This window comes from Anastrepha ludens, chromosome 2, assembly GCF_028408465.1.
Source record: "Anastrepha ludens isolate Willacy chromosome 2, idAnaLude1.1, whole genome shotgun sequence".
Taxonomy (NCBI): Eukaryota; Metazoa; Arthropoda; class Insecta; order Diptera; family Tephritidae; genus Anastrepha; species Anastrepha ludens.
This window is the reverse complement of record NC_071498.1, coordinates 126,357,609-126,371,127: the sequence shown is the minus strand read 5'-3', so window position 1 is coordinate 126,371,127 and position 13,519 is coordinate 126,357,609. Positions and strand designations below refer to the sequence as shown.

General features: G+C 36.1%; 1 protein-coding gene across 3 annotated transcripts in view; it reads right to left on the bottom strand.

Moving 5' to 3' along the window:
- The window catches only part of LOC128855302 (uncharacterized), a 91,505-nt gene extending 81,841 nt beyond the window's left edge, over positions 1-9,664 (bottom strand). For 2 of the 3 annotated variants that reach the window (XM_054090087.1, XM_054090085.1), the window contains exon 1: positions 9,311-9,664. The gene's annotated coding sequence lies outside the window, so the exon portion shown is untranslated. The remainder of the gene's footprint in view (positions 1-9,310) is intronic. The other variant, XM_054090088.1, reaches the window with a different exon arrangement.
- Between the last annotated feature and the right edge of the window lie 3,855 nt (positions 9,665-13,519).

Below are 13,519 nucleotides of genomic sequence, written 5' to 3'. Positions count from 1 at the left end.
TAAGGTGGGTAAAATATCTGAATACTTCTATTTTGAACTTCTCTCAGTGCGACGTATGCCATGTCGGCGCATACCTTGGAAGTCGTTTTTCTCAAAACTGCATTTTCTAAGTGAGCTGCGCACATAAGGGATGAGGGGTAATCAGAATTTTCAAAAAATTGGATTTTCTTGTTTTGAATTTTCTTAAAGACATTCCAAATAAAAATGATAACCTATTGTATAATCAAAAGAAAAATAAGTTTTAAACTCCTAGATAAATACAAATGTATGTAAGGATAATGCTAAATAATCTAATTTTATCATAACTTTGTAAACTCCTATGTTAAAATGATTTTGGGCAATAAATGAAATGAAATGAATGAAATTTTCTTAAAGTGTAATATCTTAAAAATATTGTGTGAAAATTTGAAGCGAATCCGACAAATACTTTTCGAATTATTCAATAATAAAAAAAGGGGCACTCGGGCACTCCGGAGCGTTCGACAGCAAGTAGCTAGCTGAAAAAATGAATGCTGCACGTATGAAAGTAGCAGATAAGTGCGCTAACGATAACACTTGAGAAGGTAGAACGCTACGTAGGCAACAGCAAATCGATATTTTGGAAGCTGCTATGTCGGCTGAAGAACTATTGGGTTGTTCGGAAAGAAGTAGTTTCGTTTTTTCCCGATAGAAGATTTAATTGTATTTGTTCGCAGCTAACTTCACACTTAAGTCGCATTGTCATTATATGTTTTGACAGCTGATATTCAATTGATTTTACACAATAGTTTTTGGTCGGTGCCCTTTTAAGTATGGAGAGCAATAAGCAATATTTTCGTCATATTTTACTTTTTTTTACTATAGAAGAGGTAAAAATGCTGTTGCAAAATTTCGATCCGCCAATTTTGATGTCGAAGATGTAACACGTTCTGGAAGGCCGGTTGAAGCTGATAAAGACGGGATAAAGGCATCAGTTGACGCAAACCGGCGAATAACAACACACAACAAGTGAGATCGGGAGAGGTTAAATTTATCCAATTCAACTGTTTATGACCACCTGAAAGGCCGAAACGAAATTACTTTTCGACCAATCCAATATTATACGGTCCAGGAGTAGATCACAGTGTAAGTAATTAAATAATTCCTATAACTCTACATAAATCGATAACAAAACTTTAAATGCGTTTTTCTCAAAACTATGTTTTTTGAACTGGTGATCACTGTAACTTAAAAACCGCTTGGTAGATTTTAATAAAATTTATACTTTTGAAAAACATAAGAAACTCTTGCCTTATTTAAGGATTTTTTTTTCAAAAATTTCGATTTTTCTTAAACAATTAATTGTCGGTTTCTTTCTCGAAAATCTGAAAAATATTTCCTGAAGGTGTCATATTGTTAATTTTGAAAAAAAAACTTCAATCGGGCACAAGATTATCTATTAATAAAACTAGTTTCTCTTGTCCGATTGATTTTAGATGAATCTCCGAGGACTTGAAATGATCACCACAAGGGTCTTCTGGAGAAACGGCATCCACACAAACAGCGATAACTTTTACCATTATTAATTTTTTTTTTCGAAATTTTGCTAAAGTGAAGTTGAAACATGATGTGTTAATGCTTTGTTTTTAGTTTCGTAAAATAAAGCAATTGACTAGCGTAAAAAAAAATATTGAAAATAATCATTTTTTCGGGCCTCTGACTACCCCTAACCCCATAACTCGCATAAATCTTGGACGGTTAACTTGAAAATTGAACTGTGCTTATGTACTATATGTATATTCACAATTACATTCTGATAAAGGTATAGATGATTAATTACTTAGCTTTTGACATAGTTTTCGGATGACTTTATTTTATTTTTGAAATCGTTTTTGCAAAAATCGATATCGTGTATCAAAAATTTCTTGTCATTTACAGCTATTCACTTATGCGCCGCAAGTTAAAAATTATCCGGTCGCGCTTTCTACAAAAAAAGGCTTCGATAAAGAAATGTAGTGCAGTTGGCGCTTTCACTCATACAAAATTACGTAAAATCTACCATCCTACGCCATTTGCTAAAATTATAAATTTTCCGACAGCGTGATTAATTTTGTGCAAACTTGTATGTCTTAAAAAAAATATATATTTTGTACAATAAAAGACCTTTTACAGAATTTTCATTTATTTTATTGTAATGCAGGCGATTAACTTTGCGCCACCTTGTATCACTTTGATAACAAAAAATGTATGCTGTTCAAAAAAGGGACTTTTTCAAAATTTTCATTTATTTTATTGTACTACTGATTTCCAAAATATGCTTAAAGTACGTTGACATATGCAGTGATTCGCAATAAATCAGCAGAAATTAATCTACCCGTTCACATATGGCAGATTATCTGCAAAATTGACAATCAGCTGTCAAGACTGTTTGAAAGGTTTCTCTTCATAAAAATTGATTTGGTGGAATATTTTTGTGCTTTTGGTTTGCTTAATTATTATTAACGATGTGAAGAAAAGGCAAAGAGACGCAGTAATTACTTAAATGCGCGATTTGCTGCTAGTATTAGACAGCTGGAGGAAATCCGTAACCACGTTTACTGAAGTTGTAAAAAATTATGGCAGCAATACGCAGGTGAAATTCGATATTACATTTCTTAATTAACAATAACAGGCCGAGGCGTCTGTGGATACAAGATTTTATTGCTACAACAACAAGCTTTTTCTGTAATATCAATGCATAATTAAAAAGATCTAACAAAAATTTTATTAGACTTATGTCTGCAAACTCTTTTCTTTGCCGTCGTCCAAGAAGAAACCCTAGCCCGTAATAATAATTATCGATAACACAGAAAACTGAGGATTATCTGAAAAAAAGTATCTTCATAATCTAATATTATTTTATAATCTCGGATTTCGGCAGAGAAATTATGTATGGGTAATTTTGCGGACGTTCCACAAATGAACGAATAGTTTTTATGTGGAGTCTTCTCATTATAGAAATGCACTTGAAGGTTTGCCATTGCCTGCCGAGGGGCGACCACAATTAGAAACAAAATTGGGGCCTTACCGAAGGGTAGTCACGCAACAACGGTGAAATATTTCTCGGATTTTTAAAGTACATTTCGAACTTTCAGTCAAAATAATTTAAACCAATGCATTCACACCGATTTCGTTGATTCGTTATTTGCCAGTTGTGTGTTATTTTGTTTTTGTAAATGCAATGAAACCGCCTAAGCTCAAAGTGCTGCGGTGGCAAGCTTGGCAATTGATCGGCAGCTGTTTGACAACAGGTTAGACGCGAAATTTAAGTTTAAAATATGAAAACGTGAAGAAAAAAAGTAAGTATCGTAAAAAAATTGATATTTCATAAATATTTTCTTTCAGGGAATGAAGCGAAGATTATTCGCAAGTTATTCAGTTGATGCGAAAGAGCATTATGTCAAACAGAAATATGTCAAAAAGGTTATCCACAGCAAAACAAATTTGCCGCACTGCGAACTAACAAACCGCCAAAACTGGTTAATGGTCCCTATTTCTCAGTTTTTGCTTTTAGAAATACAGAATTGCTATCCAAACCAACTACTCTTCCAAAAACAAGGACTTATCAGATATGATAAAAGGTGCGTTTCATATTCATAAGACACCTTTGGTATACAATTTTTGAACTACCGTAAGCTCGCTTTTACTTTCCGAAGTAGCTTTTATTTGGCGTCATTTTAACAGTTATAGACTTAAGACTTCCATCAATTGTTTCTGGTGCGAAAGCTCACTATATTTTGTAGAAGCATTATCTTTTTCCAAGAAGCTACACTTTTGCTAGTCTTTTCGGCGTTTCATGATAAGACACTAGTCGACCAACTGTTGTTCAAAATAGGGATTCAAAACCAACAGTTTGGCGCACATTACAGAGGTGCAATCATTTAAAGTTATCGAAAATAAAAAACGGATCCCATCTTTTGCCACGCCACAAGCAGAAAAACACCTAGACACCAACTGGTGTAAAAAAGGAAGGTTTGAAAGTCATTCAAAAGCAGGGATTTGCTTCGTTCTCAGTGTAGTAAAAGTTGGGTAATTTTTTTACCAAGAAAAAACAATATAAAATTATAACATGTTTTTCAATATAAATGTAATGGAAATTTCAGTAAATTACTAAATGGAATAGTTTACAGGTCAACAACGTTCACAAATTGTTAAAATTTAATAAGCCAATTAAAAGTCAGTTCGACCAAAAAAAAAAAATATATATATATATTAATAATATATAATTGGCGCGTACACCCTTTTTTGGTGTTTAGCCGAGCTCCTCCTCCTATTTCTGGTGTGCGTCTTGACGTTGTTCCACAAATGGAGGGACATACAGATTTAAGCCGACTCCGAACGGCAGATATTTTTATGAAGAGCTTTTTCATGGCAGAAATACACTCGGAGGTTTGCCATTGCCTGCCGAGAGGCGACCGCTATTAGAAAAATGTTTTTCTTAATTTTGGTGTTTCACCGAGATTCGAACCGACGTTCTCTCTGAGAATTGCGAATGGTAGTCACGTACCAACCCATTCGGCTACGGCGGCCGCCAAATTACAGAGCAGTAAATTTTAATTATTTTGATGTTGTTGAGCTATTTGCTGTGCGAATAGATAAAAAATATTACGTTCGTCACACGAAGAAATTCGAAGGAAGAAAAAGGAAGGAAGTATAAATTTACACTCAGTCTTACATTCTGTTGCCCTTAGTATGAAGGGTATTCCATAAAACGCGTCTAGATGTTGTTTTAAAATAAAACATGTAAAAATTTACATTCCTTCAGACTTCACCCCTTTAATCAAAAAAAAAAAATAATCTTAACAATTATAATTGAAAAATTGCATCATTTAAATATCCTCCATTAACACATCCAAAGGTAAAATCCGCCTAACAGTCGAACACTTTGCGCTACAGCAGCAATATTCTCAACAGAACGTTCAGAACTTCCACTACCTCTTCTATCCTCGACAGAACCAGTTTCTTGACATTTTTTCACCAACCATTCCAGGAATTATTCACTTCTGATATCTAGGCGTCACTTTTGAAAAACCCTTTATATTATGCTCAAATACCCGTGAGCAGTTTTCCCATAAATAGTCGTATATTCGTTTTTGATAGCCTCAGTAAGTTTTATGTTTTTCATACATCGGGTATTGCCCAAAGTGAAGGCTTTACCCTGTAGGTGTCCAGATAAGTTCGCAAGCTGTTAGTTGGTGGTCTAACCTTCACCTAAGCTTGGGGAAACAGATAACCCAAGAGGTCTCGAGTACTTACACTCGATTCCCCTAAGTTCTGTGTAAAATCCTATAACCCCCCTATGAGGAGGAAATGTGGAAATTCTATCAGTAGAGTTTTAATAAAAGTTCGCTCAGTTAATTTATAAAGCTTTTCACAATGGGTCATTGTGTCCGTTGCGGCAACTCATTTGACTGAGGTGACGTGTAAAACGTACCATGGTACCACAATGAAAGAATTGCCGCATAAAGAAAAAACCAAACAGATGTTCTTGTATTTACTAAGTTGTGTAAATTGTTGTATTATATTTACTAAGTTGTGTATAAAAAGGTTTTTGTTGGTTGTGAAATATATTATTGAATTGAAGCGAAAGAGGGTTTTAATACAATTTATGATGGATGCGCCGTAACTTCGGGGTCGGGACGCACATTCATTTTTCAGGACAACTTGGTTAAGCCTAGCCTTTTCTCTACTCTTTCAAGCTTTTATCGAAAAGATAATTGACTCAATTAATTTAAATTACATTTATTTTGTGCATTTAATTTATATCGATAAAAATTTGCGCGATACAAAACTGTTCTTCTTTAAACAGTAGCCATTTTGGCCGCACTGCCGCACTGCAAAAGTATGATAGAAAGTTGACAGTTTTTATGGGGCCTTCGACTCAAATACACAAAAGCTATTTTGCTGTCAGACAAATTCGATGCCGCAATGGACGGAACGGTTCTATTGTGACGGGCCTCTTACAATGTAACTGAAAGTAAGTGAATTATCAAGCAATATAAGTAGATTAATAATAGATCTTCTTAAAAATGGTAAATCTTTAAGGGAAATTACCAGAACTTTACAGAAAATTTAGTAAAAACTCCAAAGAAAATGGACGAATTGATAAAAAAACGACGAAATGTGAGCAGAACAAAGCCAGACGAGCGGTATACGGCCTCTTTAAAACGCCTTATCAGGAAAACTTCCATCAGCAAAGGAATTAGAGAAATCTATTTCCAATAAAATTGCATTACAAAAAGTGCGTATTTATGTAAAAAAAAATTATTTAGAAGCAGAACTGCAATAAGAAATCTTATTTGAACTCAGTAAATAGAAGAAAGCGCGTTAGGGCAGAAAATATAAAAAAAAAAGTTATTTTGGAAAAAGCTAATATTTTCTGACCAATATAAATTTAATACAAAAATTTCGTATGGCTGGATACAATTCTGGAGAGAAGATATCACAGGATTTTGTAAGTGCAAAGACACTGCAGTCTTTTTTCAAACACGGTAGAGGTTCCTTCATGGTGTAGGATTGTTTCGGAGCCGGTGGAGTGAGAAAATTACATTTTTTTGATAGGCTTGTGAGCGCTACGCAACATATATATTAATATTTTAAAGGAGAGTCTCCATAAAATTGCCAAAAAACTGAGTTGCAAGAAAAAATCCATTTTTCAAAAAAAATAACGGCACAAAACACACACCGGTGGATACGAGTTTATAGATACTTTATAATTGCCACAAATATTTACATTTTTTTCAAATCTCACCAAAAAACTGGTGGGGTCTATGCCGAAAAGACCACACTGCTGTTATAAGACAGCGAGGATGATCGTTTTATTGAAGAAGACTTTTTAAATACATATGTACATACGTATGTATGTACTAATAAGAATTTTGCCTACAGTGAAAAGCGTTAGTTTATTTCTTTCTTACTTTTTTACTATTCAATACAATTTTTTTAGCATTAGAATCTTAATTAGTATTAAATTATCTTTGATTGATTTAATAAATTTGTTTAAAAAATATTGTAAAGTATTAACGATGCTTTTATTTATAAGGGGAGGCGCAATTCTGCAAACCGTAACTATAATTGGCGCTTACGCCCTTTATTGTTGATTTGGGCGAACTCCTCTTCCTATTTGTGGTGAGCATTTTTTTACTTTTCCATAAAATGGAGGGCCTACAATTTTATACCGATGATTTTTTATGAGTAGCTTTTTCATGGCAGAAATACTCTCGGAGGTTTGCCACTGCCAGCCGAGGTGCGCCCACTATTAGAATAAACTGTTTCGATAATATGGTGTTTCGTGCCCGGGATTCGAGCACATGTGCTTCCGAATAGTAGAGACGCACCAAGGCATTCGGCTACGGCGGCCGCTGCCACATACATATGTATATACACTTATTAAAATGTCGAAGAGAATATAATCAAAATCAGGCTTTTTAAAAAAATTTAATAAAATTGTTGTTTATGGATCACATATTTTGGAGAATTTTTGCTGTTTCTGCATAAATTTATTGTCTTATACATATACATGCACATAGTTCCCTCTGATATATTCAACATTTTTGTGTTCAATAAGTCAAGGTAATGATACATTTGACTTTGTCTACTGATACTGCAGTCATTTATTATATTTATATATGTACATATGTATATACATATTTACATACGTTCCCAAGTACATATAACCGTTTCTTCAAGAACAATTGGTGCGTATCGCGGCGAATTGGGTGCACCCGTACTAAGTTCTACATATCTATAAAAGTGTTCAGCACCATAATCACAATAACGTTACCGTCATCAGCATAATCTCATTGTAGTTATGATTATTATCGTTTTGAAACAAAAAACTGCATAGTGAATGGAAGGTGTGTTTTGCCATAGCTACACGGCGAATAGACACTCTCACACGTTTCAACCAGGAGGACCTGCTGTGAAAGCTCACCATTACGACAAGGCCAAAGTGCCAAAAAGCGTTGCAGAGCTACGAGTACATAGAATGGCAGCTGTGGCCTTCAACCAGATTCAACGTTTTATGAAGGCTGAACCAGTTCCAATTCGACTTGTTCTTTTCCTACGCCATTCGATTTTGCTATTATTTAATTTTTTTGCGTTATCCTGTCGTTTATACTCGTGATATGATTCTTTCGGCATTCCTTGAACTCTGAGTGGCCGAAGTGCTCTCTCAGTTGCTCACTCTGGATAAACTAAAGCCATGGAACCGTGGAAATGCTGAGTCTACGCTACGGCGATGTGTTTGCTTAGCTCTTGATTTTTTATGCCTTTGTTTCTGTGAGAAATTGAGTAATTGGGTTTAGATATAATTTTAAGATATGATTATTTGGAAATGTATGTCGCTGTGCTCCATTTCCACCGACTCCTTTTAATGAATGCTTTAAATATCTAATGCATACATATATGAGTAGGTGCATATATGTACATATGTGTGTAGATGTATATTTGCGCAAACATTTATTTTATGTACATTTATCCGTTTGTTGGAATATTAATTTTCTCATGATAAACTTAAAGTTTTCGACAATTTTTCCCATCTGTCTACATACGACACGTTCCATTGCCTACTGTTCCTTTTCGCTTCTTTCTGGTTCCGCTCGATTCCTTTTGGGCTGGTCCGAATTGATTCTTGCTGTAATGATTGCTGTAGTGCAGTCGTCTGGCGGAGCGCCAGACACTCCAACAGTCGCGATAAACGAAACGTGAGCAGTAGTTACTTATACATTTACAAACACACACTCAAGCGCCCATCATCCAGTGAAATACATAATGTCGCTCGATCCAATGAGGTGCTTCCGAGTTGAAGTTGAAAAATGTATTCGCGTGCATGCCAGAGCAATGCGAAGTTTTACACGCACACTTTAGGGAGCGGTGTCGTGAGAGCGCTACTGAGCGGTAGAAGGGGCGGCACATCGTTTAGTACGGGTTTCAGTTCACGTCACTCACGCAGGGGGGTTTTCTTTCGAGGGTATACAAAATTTTACACAATTTTCGGTGGAAAAATCGAATTTTCGTTTTTTAATAAAAAAACACACAATTATTTCTCATTTATGTAAATTATCAATGCACCAGAGGTTGTTTTTTATAATATTAAACGAATATATACATAAGTACGCGTATACCTAATAAATTTCCATATACATACATATATATTATAAGGTATATGTATATATAGAGAACACACTTCACTTTTTGAGTTTTTGCTTATATTTAGCAAATTTTTGATACACTTTTAGCAACAATAACATTGGTATAATTTTTTGTTATTAGTTTTAATTTGTTTTTGTATTATTTCACTACTGATATTCACCTTTTTCCACTATTTAAACTCTTACACACATTCAGACTTTTTTGTGTAGCTGCAGCTGCGACCACTTCTTCACTTCTTTGTTTTAATTGAATGCTAATGCCTTGGCTTGGCTAGTGTGTGGTAGTACTAGCTACTACCGCTGCCCGTTGTATTGTATATGCGCCCAAGCTGTGACTGTGGCTGCGGCTACGGCTGCGACTCTGACTGTGCTTTTTCAGTTTGACTAATTTCAATTTCTTCTTGCAAATACACAAAACATTTTGGCAGCCGCTCCAAATATTAAACACCTTGTTGTACTAAAGTTCAATGTCTACTAGAAGCGAGTACGACTCTCGTATGGCAAATAGCGCAACGTTTAATGCTCGCATACTCTTTTCCGCAGTTTACAATTCGTGCACTATATTCCAAAAAGTATCGATGAGAACGCATAGATGAGAGTCAAGTCAAGTCAAGTCAAGTCTATGCTCCTTTGCCGCAGCTGTCAAACAGCAATGGTCGACTCTACACTCGTTAGCATAACGAATACGCTGTCGAGTGCGCCCACAGTGGAATTGTGAATAGAGCAGCAGTGAGCGGCTGCTTGGTAACCGACACATTATCACCACTGATGTAACCTAAGCCAGAGCAGGATAGATGATAATGCAGAGACATTTTTCCACCACCATGCAGCGCTCAATTGCTTCCAAAACCGGACCAGCATTGGCGGTCAACTTTACGGCGAATTTCCATATTGAGTTCTCAAAGATTGAATACAGCTGGTCAGAGAGATTTCGTTGTCGTAATCTCTCCAGCCTACCTCTCCCTATCTATCTCTCTCGCATTCGCTGCCTTTTTATCTTTCTGTAGTTAAATTCATCTTAGTAGCTCACTAGTGCAGGGAAGCGGCATTTTATTGATTTTTCGTTTCGTTTCAATTTTATCAGATTTGACATTAGATAATGCCGTCCATAACTTGAAATGTGCACTCCAGCTGCAAGTTCTTATAAATTTTCTTAATGTTGCTTTATTACATAAAAAATATTCTAGTTAGTAGACGATTAGTAGATACTCTAGTTTGGTCACTTCGAAGATACTTTAAAGCATCCAATACAACAATATTTTTATATGCACTCATACGTATAAGGAGATAAGTTTTACCTACATACATATGTATGTATGTATGTATGTATGCATGTATAGCCAAATACAATTGAATAGTCTTGAATCTTATCACGAGCAGTTTTACTTTTTGTCTTAAGAGATTTCCAATGATTTGCTCTCATGTTCTTCCTCTATATAAATCATTTAAAATATTTTCATATAAAGCTCCTGCGGTTGCGTTTTATAACTCATTTTATAGCGAACTGTGCGCTCTCATTTTGGGCAACAGAGATTCAAGGAAGTAACAGGATTGAAAGGTTGCGGAGTTATTGCGTAACTCCCAGCGCCCATCCATTATTTCTTTATACTTGCTGAGTCTTAAGAAAATATTCCGTGTAACCTCGGCTAGAAAAACCTTGCAATTATTTTTTTTTATTTATAATTTTCTTACTGATACATGCTCATGGGCATACTCATGAAAGGTAAAAGGGGAATTGCAGAGCTTATTTCTCAGGAAAGCGCAGAATGGCGTTCCATTCTTCATGTGCTATTTCCAAAACCCTTTGCCCCAGTACAATAGACGGAGGACTTAGGAAGTACCAGACTGGTACTTCAATCATTTTACCTACCTACCTATATGTTCAGCAATTAAGAGCTGTGTGCGGTCTTGTTCGTAATATACTAAAAGCATTCAATATTGCTGTATCCGAGAATTGGAAAAATACGGCTTAGAGGCACTTCAGTGACAACCTTGAAATTTCATTCGAGGCCTTAATTTGTAGTGCAGTTCAGCGGATACGAACGTGTGGAGAAGTTTTTTTCTAAAAACGATCGCACCGATAAGCAATGGCAAGCCTACGAACTTCCCATAAAAGACTTTCTACCAAATTGGAGGATGAATAAGCCCGTTCTGAACACCTCTGAAGCATTATCTTGTAGACTTGCCGCCAAATATGTCGCCTTTTTTTTTGTGGTTATCTTCTGGACCTCATTGTAGCCAAGGCTCCTATAAACATGACTTCTAGTTGGCATATTCATGGCATGGTCATAAGTAAATAATACTAAGCTAAGCCAAAAGTATTTAGGCAAATTTCAAGAAAATTTACAATGGCAAATGTCATCCTCTGTAGGAATAAAGAATTATTAACAATTCTAAGAATCTTTCTAAGCCGTTATGTGTCAACTTAGTCTTGCATATTGTTTATTGAACAATTTCTTATCAAATATTCAACACTCAACTTCTGACTCTCCAATTACTCAAGGCATTTCCTTTTGGTTACGCAAAAATTATGAGTAATTAGCGACGCTGATGTTTACCCAGCTCGCAAACGTACAATACATATGTGCGTACTTACAACAGTACATACTCGTGCATACATGCATACATATAAATGTATGCATCACCATACAGGTAGGTTTTGATTACATTTAAGAAACACTCAGGGCCGTAGAAAGCATATCCGGGCCCCGGGGGAAAATTGCAAATGCGGGCCCTTTCCAATTATGTCTAATTCATATAATTCACATAAGTCCGGGCCCCTCTGAGAACTCCGGGCCCGGGGTAAAAAGTTCCCGGTTCAGTGGCACAACCGTAGCCGAAACTGGAGTCTTAAAGGTACGCTTAGCCTTAAAATTAGTTCATGCAGGCTGTTCAGAGGGCGAACAGAGCAAGGCTTAATCTTTTTAGGAAATTTACGATGAGTTGTATCAAATTTTAGTGGATGCTTGAATAATATCCATTCGAACTTCCTACCGACACATTCTTCTTCTTATTTATTTTATTACAGGTTTGCACCTGTATTTCTTCACACGATTTACGGATACATTCTGTCAAAAAAGTACCGGCAATTGTTCAGTAAAACGCAAAGTAATTGCTTAATCATCGAAATTTATTTTGTCGCCTTTAAAATAGACTCTATTCGAAGCAAAACACATACGCCAACGATTGAAAGCACCTTTTAAACGCGTTTGAAGAGATATTCTTCAGCTCCTTCAGCGAATTCTCCTTAATGGTCTCTGACGACTCAAAGCGGCTTTCGCGGAGAGGCAATTTAAATTTTGCGAAAAGGAAATAGTTACAGGGGGCTAAATCCGGTGTATACGGTGGCTGTCCGATGATATTTGTCGAGTTTTTAGTCAAAAAAGTGTTCACAATATGAGCCTTGTGAGACGGTGCGTTATCACGGTGCAAGATCCATGAGTTTTTTTCCACAAATTGGGCCGTTACCCACGAACATTCTCTCTCAAACGTCCCATAACTTCCAAATAGTATTCTTTATTTACCGTACAACCATTCGGAACGAGTTCCGAGTGCACAACACCATGATAAACAAAGAAAACGAATAGCATGGCTTTCACTTTTGACCGACTTTGACATGGTTTTTTAGGCTTCGGATCATGTGAATAGCGCCATTCAACCGCCTGTTGAATGGTTTGCATGTCAAACTCATACACCTACGTCTCATCACCTGTTATGATGCGCTGAATAAACGTTGGGTCCGAATTCACTTGCTCAAGCATGTCTTCAGCCACTTTCTTCCAATAAATTTTTGAAAGAAATTCAACTCTCTTGGAACGGCTCGAGCAGCCACGAGTCTCATGCCCAATTGAAGGTGTAAAATGTTGCAAATTGATTCGTGGCACACGCTAAGGTCACGAACTACCTCCCTCAAACTTAGATAATGGTTTTCCAGCATCATTTCCTTGACTTTGTCGACCTTTCCATCCGATGAAGACGTTGATGGGCAACCAGATCGGGGCAAATCTTCCACAACTTTTCGGCCTTCCGCTAAAGCCTCATTACCACTCTTAGACCCGTCTTTCGATGAAGTACACTCGCCATAGGCTTTCTGAAACATTTTCAACGATTCGGCACACGAAGTCCCGTTCAAAACACAAAAATTAAGACAAATTCTTTGTTCGATATTTTTATCCATAGTGAAAATCGAAGAGTATACCTGCGGTTGACTGATATAATTAATATAATGCCAAAAAAAACTAATTGACAGCTCACGCTCAAACTCTGCGACACTACAGAGAACAGTTGTACCAGCAAAAAAAATTTAGACATATGTGTAACTCACTCGATATCTTTTCACTTTACCCTTCTTTTACTTTACAAAAGAATTT